The following is a 10,712-nucleotide window of genomic DNA, read 5'->3' as shown; positions in this document are numbered from 1 at the left end:
TTGAAATTTCAAAAGATAAACTTTTTCATGAAAACATACATTTAGCACTCAAGCATTTTATACGCTTGCCAGAAAGTTTTGGAAACAATATTTTATAAAATTACATGACACATCATAAGAAGCAATTTAGAAACACATGGTGACATCTTTCTCGCTTGTCCCCACAAGTACACATTTACAAATAATACAATGTATCAACTTAAGACATGTTTTTAAAGAGAATCCATCAAGAAGAGTAAGTGTTAATCAACTTACCTCAACCTTCAAGCTCCAAAAATATTACAATGCTCCAATTATTAAAATGCCTAAATATCACCCGCAGTTTAGTATCTACCATTAGATACCCCAACTACATCAATACAAATATGAAAAGGTCCATAAATATCCCTTTAGGCTTCATAATTCGGCAACAAGCCTGTATGCGGCTAAAATTTGAGAGCCCGATTTTACGACCGTCGTACCTTGCCGTAATTTCACCTCGAAGGCCCGGGGCACAGCTCGAGGTTCGTCTTTGAGATTTTCTTATGACCGATCACGGGGTAGCGCAAATCGATGGTTACCATGAACAAGCGGGAAGTTCCCAAGGCACGCGATCAAAACTGACAATACCTGCAAGAGAAACACTAGTCTGTACCAGACTAGTGAATAGTTGTGCCAGCTATATTTCTTTTTAATAATTACTCATGTACTATGTTGGGATTTCCCTTCCTATATAAAGGGGACCCTTACCATTTTGTAGGGGGGATGACATTGAATACAAGAACAAGAACATTCTCTGCTCTCTAACTTAAACATATTCTCCATTGATCGTATTATTTACATTTATTGCTTACATTTATTGTATTTCATTGATTGTTCTTCATTTATTGCTCATCATTGATCATAAAAGAGCCCTCATTAAGGCCTTTAGAACTGTTAATTCCCCACCAGCTGTCCACAGCCTAACATATAGCTCGACCTCGAGGCCCCGTATTAGCCAGCTCGAGGCCCCATTCTCAGCCATTCAGTTTGCTTAACATGTTACCTTCAAGCTCTTAATCTATTTTCTAGTCACACACTTAGCATCCATTGCTTAACAACTAGCATAAACATAAATCACGTATTTTTAGAACAACAAAATCAAATCTAATTGTACTTACCATTTTCAAGGTAAACAGTTTGGCGCCCACCGTGGGGCAAAAAATAATAGTGATTGTTTTCTTGCTAGTTTACTACATAGCGCAAGTTATCTTTCACGTTTTTTGTTGTCCAAAGAATCTTTGATTTCAGGTCAAAATGTCAAACTCAGTGAATGCACATGAGAACAACGGTCCTGAGGACCATGAGAGAATGGTGTAGCTATTTCAGGCGTCGGTGTACCACCGCAAAACCCTGAGGATGCACCAGAACCCATTCCCGTGGATGTGGTCTCGCGTAACGCCCAACACGTCGATATAAGCTCCCACACCAACAGGAGTATACGCAAAGAGAACCAACAGGAAGCTCAGAAAAATCTAGACCGGGAAGAAAGAGAGGCAGATGGGAGAAACGGAACGGAAAAACCTCAGCACATCGTTCATATGATCATCGGAGGGACCGACGTTCCCCAAGGGCCCTTGATCAAGCGGGCAAAGGTTTCTGTCGCAATGGAAGGGCAAATCTGGGGCCGCATGCCCGAGGACGTCCTTGCCTTTAGTGAAGAGGACTTCGAGACCTTGTCTCATCCCCATAACGATGCGCTGGTAATTTCATTTCTCTTGAAAAACGTTCAAATTAAACGTGTACTCGTGGATCCAGGTAGCTCGGCCAACGTAATCAGGTCGAAGGTGGTGGAGTAGCTCGAAGTGCTCGATCAAATCATACCTACCTCCCGAGTCCTCAACGGTTTCAACATGGCCGGTAAAATAACGAAGGGGGAGATCACCCTCCCGATCAACATGTCCGATATAGTTCGAAACACAAAATTTCATGCCAGGTGACATGAGATATAATGCATTACTTGGAAGACCATGGATACATAACATGAGGGCAGTACCATCAACTCTTCACCAGAAGATAAAGTTTTCGGCAGAAGGCGGTATAAAAACGGTATATGGAGAACAGCATGCTGCAAGGGAGATGTTTGCGGTTCATGAGGAGCCACCAACCTCAATACCCTCTACCTCGGAAGAGCCATAGGACAAAAAGACCCCCGAGAACGATGAAGAAGACTTCCTGGCCCCCCGAACCTTCATTGCGCCCGAAGAATCGGACGCAACAAAATCAACAGTGGAAGAGCTGGAACAAGCCATTTTGGTCGAGCATCTCCCAGATCGGAAGGTATACCTGGGAACGGGATTAACCCCCGAACTCAGGAGGAAATTCATTCAATTCCTTATTAATAACACCGATTGCTTTTCTTGGTCCCATTTAGATATGATAGGGATCCCGCCGGAAATAACCACCCATCGACTAAGTGTCGACCCCAGGTTCAAACCGGTGAAGCAAAAAAGAAGACCTCAGTCCGGGATAAAACACGCGTTCATCAAGGATGAGGTAACAAAACTCCTCAAAATAGGATCTATTAGGGAAGTAAAATATCCCGAATGGTTGGCCAATGTGGTGGTAGTTCCCAAAAAGGGAATAAGTTAAGAATGTGCGTAGATTATAAAGACTTGAATAGAGCATGCCCCAAAGATTCATTCCCGTTGCCCAATATCGATCGCTTGATCGATGCTACGGCCGGCCACGAGATCCTTGCCTTTCTCGACGCCTACTTGGGGTATAATCAAATTCAGATGAACCCCAAGGATAGGGAAAAACTTCGTTCATCACGAAGTACGGTACGTACTGCTATAATGTAATGTCCGTCGGGCTAAAAAATGTGGGAGCCACATACCAATGCCTAGTTAATAAGATGTTCGAAAACCAAATAGGCAATTCCATGGAATTTTACATTGATGATATGTTAGTTAAGTCCCTGCGCATAGAGGACCATTTAACTCATTTGCAGGAGACATTCGACATCCTCAGAAGTTACAACATGAAACTCAATCCCGAGAAATGTGCCTTCGGAGTGGGTTCGGGCAAGTTCTTAGGCTTCATGGTGTCGAACAGGGGGATTGAGATCAATCCCGATAAAATCAAAGCCATTGAAGAGATTACGGTGGTGAACAATGTAAAGGCCGTGCAACGACTGACTGGGCGAATAGCAGCTTTGGGCCGATTCATATCAAGGCCGTCAGACAAGAGTCATCATTTCTTCTCCCTACTCAAAAAGAAAAATAGCTTCGAATGGACTCCAGAATGCCAACGTGCTTTAGAGGAGTTGAAGCGATACCTGACGAACCCACCTTTACTCCACATCCCAAAGGAGGATGAAACACTGTATTTGTACCTGGCTGTGTCTGAGGTAGCGGTAAGTGGTGTGCTGGTTCGAGAAGAGCAAAGTACGCAATTCCCTGTCTATTATGTAAGTCGGACCCTGGGAGATGCCGAAACCAGGTATTCGCACCTAGAAAAGTTAGATCTTGCATTAATAAGTGCATCTCGAAAGTTAAAGCCTTATTTCCAATGCCATTGTATTTGTGTTTTAACAACATATCCTCGCCGAAGCATATTGCATAAGCCCGAACTGTCACGTCGTATGGACAAATGGGTGATCTATCTCGGGGAGTACGATATCGAATACCAACCCCGAACGGCTATCAAGTCCCAAATTCTAGCAGATTTTGTGGCCGACTTCACACCTGCCCTCATGCCCGAGTTAGAGAAAGAACTTCTACTAAAAATGGGCACACCTTTGGGGGTATGGACCTTGTTCACTGACGGCGCCTCGAACGTGAAAGGGTCCAGACTCGGTATAGTCCTGAAGCCATCTACGGGCGGTATGATTAGGCAATCTATAAAATCTACAAAATTGACTAACAACAAAGCCGAGTATGAGTCTATGATTGCAAGTCTAGAATTGGCCAAAGGCCTAGGAGCAGAAATCATCGAAGCAAAATGTGATTACCTTCTTGTAGTAAATCAGGTAAATGGGAGCTTCGAGGTTTGAGAAGACAGGATGCAAAGATACCTAGACAAAATTCAAGTCACATTGCACCGCTTCAAAGAATGGATCCTGGTCCACATACCTCGAGAGCAGAATAGCAAGGCCGATGCCCTCGCAAACCTGGGGTCATCTGTCGAGGAAGATGACTTACTTCCCGGGGCTATTGTTCAGCTATCCAAATCAGTGATCGAGGAAGGACACGCCGAGATCAACTCTACCAGCCTGACATGGGATTGGAGAAACACATATATCGATTATTTGAAAAGTGGGAAGCTACCCGCGGACCCAAAGGAATCGAGGGCTCTACGAAACAAAGCAGCCCGATTCTCGCTCGACGAAAACGGAACTCTGTACAGGAGAACCTTTGATGGGCCCCTAGCAGTATGTCTGGGGCCGGGGGACACAAATTACGTGCTTCGAGAAATCCACGAGGGCATCTGCGAAAATCACTCCGGTGCCGATCCCTTAGCCCGAAGGGTGATCAGAGCAGGTCACTATTGGGGCAGCATGGAGAAAGACACCAAAGAATTCGTCTGAAAATGCGACAACTGCCAGAGATTCGCACCGATGATTCACCAACCCGGTGAACAGCTACATTCGATCTTGTCACCATGGCCTTTCATGAAGTGGGGAATGGACATCGTCGGACCCCTACCGACGGCGCCAAGTAAAGCTAGATTTATTCTATTTATGCTGACTATTTCTCAAAATGGGTGGAAGCGTAGGCCTTCGAGAAGATAAGAGAAAAAGAAGTCATTAACTTCATCTGGGACCGTATCATGTGCCGGTTCGGAATTCCTTCCGAGATAACGTGTGATGGCAGAAAACAGTTTATCGGAAGCAAAGTAACACAGTTCCTCAAGGACCACAAAATCAAAAGAATCCTGTCAACACCCTACCACCCATGCACAGACGGCCAGGCCGAGTCCACAAACAAGACCATCATTCAAAACTTGAAGAAGAAGTTAGAAAGTGCAAAGGGAAAATGGAGAGAAATATTACCCGAAGTACTATGGGCATATCGAACAACTCCAAAATCAAGCACAGGAGAAACGCCTTTCTCTCTGGTATATGGCGACGGGGCTTTGATACCGGTCGAGGTCGGAGAACCAAGCACCAGGGTCCGACACGCCACCAAAAGCTCAAATAACGAAGCCATGACTGCGGCTCTCGAGCTATTGGATGAAAAGCGAGAAGCTTCGCTGGTCCGAATGGCCGCCCAAAAACAAAGGATCGAAAGGTACTATAAGAGGAGAACAAATCTCCGACATTTCGAAGTCGGGGACTTGGTCCTGAGGAAAGTCACCCTGAACACTCGAAGACCTAATGAAGGAAAGCTAGGCCAGAACTGGGAAGGACCGTATCGCGTCCTCGGAGTGATCGGCAAAGGATCCTACAGGCTCGGTACCATGGAAGGCGAACAGCTTCCGAGCAATTGGAACATATCAATGCTCAAACGCTACTACTGCTAAGGAGTTCGATGGAAGACGCCAAAGCATCCCCCAGCTTGAAGACCTTAGGTTTTAAAGCATGCTGTGAGCACGTGATTTTTGCCCTAAGCAAATTATTCCAAAAGTTTCAAATAAAATGATTTTACAATTTTTGTGGGTTTTGTTGAATTGGGTGTTAATTGATTGCATGATAATTCATATTAAAAAATACAAAAATATGCCTTTGCATTTAGGTATTTAATTTCACATTTTTAGTATTAATTAGGTATTATTTTGTTTTAGAACAAAAATTAAAGAAAATAACAAAAATAGTTTCTTTGCACTTGTAATTGTTAATTGTTGAATTTATCGCGAAATAGATTTTAAGCAATTTTAGGAATCAATTAGCTTAATGTTGGAAATAGATTAGGTTTCATTTTAATTTTGCATTTTTATAAAAATCAAAAGATAAAAATACAAAAATATAAAATAAAAATAAAATACAAAAGCAAAAGAAATAAAAAGGAAACAAAAGGAATAAATAAAAGGGAAGGGCTGCCCAGATTGGACTCATTTTAATTAAGGCCCAAATCGCCTACCAGCTAGCCCCAGCCCAGGTCCGTTCTCCTCAGCTCGGTCCAAATCCTCTCAACCCAAAACGACGGCGTTTAGTCGTCAGGCAATCACAGCCTTTCATATTGATTGATCCAACGGCCCTTGATCAATGTTGGATTTTAAATATAAGTGTCTAAAATAATACCAAACCCTAGAGACCAAATATTTCTTCCTCGTACCCCCCCCCCCCTCTTTGTAACGCCGGCCACCGGATCCACCCTAACTCCACCCTGCTTCGCCGTCCTCCGCCCTAGCGCCGCCGCCGGCGATGCTTCGATGGACCCCAAAATTTCACACCATACTCGCCTTCGTCTCCTCTTTCCAAAACTCCAAAAATCATCCATCAAATCCAGCCCAATCTTCTCGAATAATCAAATTTGTGGACGCCGCCTCCGCCGCCCACGGCGGAGCCACCACCACCACGACCCCAAAAGTACACCCTATACTCTCCTGGTTCCCCTCTTCTCGAATCCCTCATTGGTTTCCGTCAAAAATCACCAGAAATGCTCGAATCTCAAATCATAGATAAGGCAGAACCCTAGAAGTTCAAATTGGCTACGATTTTTGCCGATTTCCTGAGTTTGGTATTGGATTCGAGTCACGAAATAACGTTTTCGCTTGTTCTTTGAGAAGAACAAACGATTAACATTATTCCAAGGCTCAAATCGAGTTTTTTTCATGTCTCCGTTCCGGGCTCCATAGGTAAGGTTTTCTTGGTCATTTTTTTTCATTATTCTCCTCTTATTAACTGATATGTCTGCCTATTAGTCAAGTTAGGATTTTAGTTTATTATCTTCTTTCTTTTTTTATCTGTTCGTTAGACTAGTATCTGATTAGGTTAATTCAACTGTGCTCGATTTGGAATTAAGCATATCATGACTAGTTAAAAGCATTTTTCTATTTGGCTGTTTCGTTTCCATAAGCTTGATTCTGTGTTTTAGTCAATTAGTCATTGCCATTTTATTTAGATTCATATCAGTTTAACTTGATCAGTTAGGGGTTTTGTTTTGATTTTGAATGGTTGATTTTAGTTTTGTTTGTTTAATCCTAGTTAAATGGTTTGTTTGGCTACAGCTGATTGTGTTTAGGTGGTTTAGAAGGGGCTGGAGTTAGTTGAGATAAGATTAGCAATTTCAGGGTAAAAGCAGGGGTATTTTGGGCATTTAACAATAGGATAGAATGCTGTGGATTAGAGTAGAAGTCCCCAGAATCTTCTAGAATGGGGCTCAAGTTTAGATTTCAGTAAGTTTAGGATATTAACTTGAGTGACAAGTTAGAACTTTAGGACTATCTGAATAAAATCAGAAACTTGAGGGCTGCCCTCATCTTTGCCTATAAAAGGCATGACCATTGCCTTGAATAGGGAGTTTTTTTGGCAAGACCTAAAAATTCCCCAAAAAAAAGAATAGTCTCTGCAATCTCAACAGATCTGAAATTGGAGATTCAAAATCCAAAAAAAACCAAAAACACAAAAACAGTAGAAAAACTCTATAAAAATCCTGTTCTATTGGAGTTCTCTTAGAGTTTAAGTTAGATTTTCAGCTATAGATCAGATTTCCAGTCAACAGAAGATTAGAAATGGCCTGAATATCTTTAGATTTGGTTGGTTTGAGTCCAAGGAGTTCTGGTTGGTTTTGAGCATATTTTGGTCCATTCGTGTTTGGTTTTTTCGTGTGCTTTTGGTGTTTAACCTGTTGCTGTTCGTTCCTGGGTTTGCTGTGTTAATTTTGGAGCTGAAATTGATTTAATTGCTTTGAATCTGGGTTGCTGTTCATCACTGCCTCAACTGACTTCCAATTCCTCTTCATTGTTGTATGCTGATTCCAGGTACACTTCCTGCGTTCATTGTGATGTAGATTCCCGGTTTTTAAAAGTGAAATGAAATAGAAGCTCAATTCGGCCATAATTGTCGTTTGTTGCATTGCATTGTTGCATTTCGATTAATTGGACTATAATAAGCCTGCTGGACTGTTATTGGATTGACTATGAATGCCTAAGTTTAGTATATTGATTAAAATGAAGTTAGTTGTCACATTAGTTGTTAGATGGAGTAGGAGTTAGTGTTTTATGTTTCCATCTACACATGTTCATAGAGCTGTTTGGACTGTTAAATTAGAGAGTATTCATAGCCATATCATAATTTAATTCGTTTTGTGTAAGTGTGATTTTGAAATCAGAAGAGAGCTGGAATAATGTGAGTTTCGAGTTAGTTAGGGATTGACCACGAAACTGGTTCATAATTAGTGTTAGTTGGTAAATCGTTTATCAAATTTCACGAACCGTTTAAAACTGGATTCTGACTGATAGGTAACTCGTTGGAAGTTTGGATTGATAATCATCACCAGTTTGTTTTTAATACTTTAGTTAACCCATTAGTAATAACCCCTGTTTAATTGTTAATGAATGTAATAAGTTTGCAGGAAGACCACCATTAATTGATATCACGTTCATGCTTAAAATAGGTCATTAGATTCTCTATCTTTGTTTCATTGTCAACATTGACTGAAGTTTGGCTAACATTAGTTAGGAATAAAAATGTTTGGGCTCAATGGTGGCCAGTTGAAAACGTCCAGGCCCATGACCCTTTTAATTTGATTAGTGGAGGCTCAAGTAGTATAATCCGAGGCTTGGGCCCAGGGGCAACATCATAAGCCCAAAACTGGGCAAGTTCAAAATCAGAGCAACTGTGCTCACTTGTTGACTAGGCTAATTTCAAAGCCCAAAATTACTGAAATTCTGCATCATGTGAAAAACGTGGATTTTAAATGTAGTAGTTCTTAAGCAGTATTAATCAACTAAGTCCATTAGAGACAAACTAAATGGAAAATTGAGGTTTGCCTTAGGATTGGCCCATTAATAAAATGAGACGACGAGCCTCGCCAAACAGAACGCGTAAATTGTGGGGCCCTCTTTAAATGTATATATTAAAATACTTAGAATTCGGGATGGGCCGTTTAGCGAATTTCACGGCCTTCCCCAAAGATAATAATGCGCTAGTCACTTTAGGCACGTTTGTAATAATTTTACCTTCTTAAATACGGGTGCACATTTATGTGACCCAAATCCAAATCTCAACGAAGTCGAAATGTGTCAAAAATCGCGGGTGCATTTATGTGACGCGGTTCGAGACATGTTTTCACGACGTTGCAATTCTCTCTAAAAATAATAATAAAGCGGTTCAAAGTTAAAAAGCACATAGGTCAAAACATGTATTAAAATCAAATAAATAAGACAAATATAACAGTTGAGCGACCGTGCTAGAACCACGGAATCCGGGAGTGCCTAACACCTTCTCCCGGGTTAACAGAATTCCTTACTCGGATTTCTGGATCGCAGACTGTTAAACAGAGTCATATTCTCCTCGATTCGGGATCCAACCGGTGACTTGGGACACCATGAATCTCCCAAGTGGCGACTCTGAATCCTAATAAATAACGAATCCCGTTTCGATTGTCCTTTAAGTGAAAAAACTCCTTTATTATACCCCTCATGTGGGTGTAGCGTAAAAAGGAGGTGTGACAGCTCTGGCGACTCTGCTGGGGAGACAAACCCAGAACTTCGGTTCAGGGTTTAAGAATTTGAGCTTAGAATAATTGTTATGTTTGGCTTTATCTGATTTTCCTACATGTTTTCCCGCTAAATGTGCTAAATGCTTTACCGCTTTGATATTATTTGAACTGTATATATAAACTGTGCTGAAACCCTTCTCTTCTCACCTCCGGGGATGTGCTTACTGGTTGAGACTCCCTATTCTGTTAGTGTCATACCTTGAAATAAGAAAGAGGCTGGACAAGTTACTAAGCCGGACGATCCCGCGGGTCCCCGGTACGTAGCCCTCTCCTCGACTCGAGTTGTCCGCTCGGGTACACAGTCTAGAACATATACCCAGGTTTTGAACCTAGAATAACTTGACCTCATGCCGGATCCCTAGTAGGAACGCTTATCTGCATCACGTGCATTTTGACTTAGGGGACTCAACACAGGGGTTGGGTCCGTCTAGGACAGGTGTACCCGGAATAATGGACCATCCTGATGCATCCTATTTGTGCATTTATCTGTTTTGGACTCGCATGCTGACCGGCTTTGAATATCTGGGCTATTGAAAAAAAAAGAGAGAAAAAGAGCAAATAGCAGTGTGGAGAGTTAATTACTTATATTAGAAAAACCAATGTCCAAGTAGTGCCGAAGTGCTGCCGGATTTTTTAGAACATGAAAGATAAAAAGAAACGTAGTTTTTTAATTTGTTTGTTTGCCAACGGAAAAGAAAAGGTTTTATTTTCAAATTAGTTTGTTTTATTTGCCACTAAAAAGAAAATATAAAAAGAGTCTTGCTTTCAGAAATAGTGAATTTGCCAACAAAAACAAGAAAAAAAAAGTTTAGTTTTCGAAAAATAGTTAGTTTTATTTGCCCGAATTACGCAGGTTTGATTCTCACCGGATGTGAGATACGTAGGCAACCCTCATCAGGTCCAACCACCCCTTTTGCAAAAATTAGCCAAAAATACCAAAATTTTAATTTTTATATAATAAGTCGGGTGACGCCATTCTTGTTTAAAAATAAGCCGAATGTCCCCAAAAGAACGCCGGAAGGCTGTTTTTTACAAGAACAGCCACTCTGAGTCATTTTTAAACGGTTTGCGGGCACAGCCTTGAAA

Source organism: Nicotiana attenuata, chromosome 9 (genome assembly GCF_001879085.1).
Source record: "Nicotiana attenuata strain UT chromosome 9, NIATTr2, whole genome shotgun sequence".
NCBI lineage: Eukaryota > Viridiplantae > Streptophyta > Magnoliopsida > Solanales > Solanaceae > Nicotiana > Nicotiana attenuata.
This window is presented reverse-complemented; position numbering follows the sequence as displayed.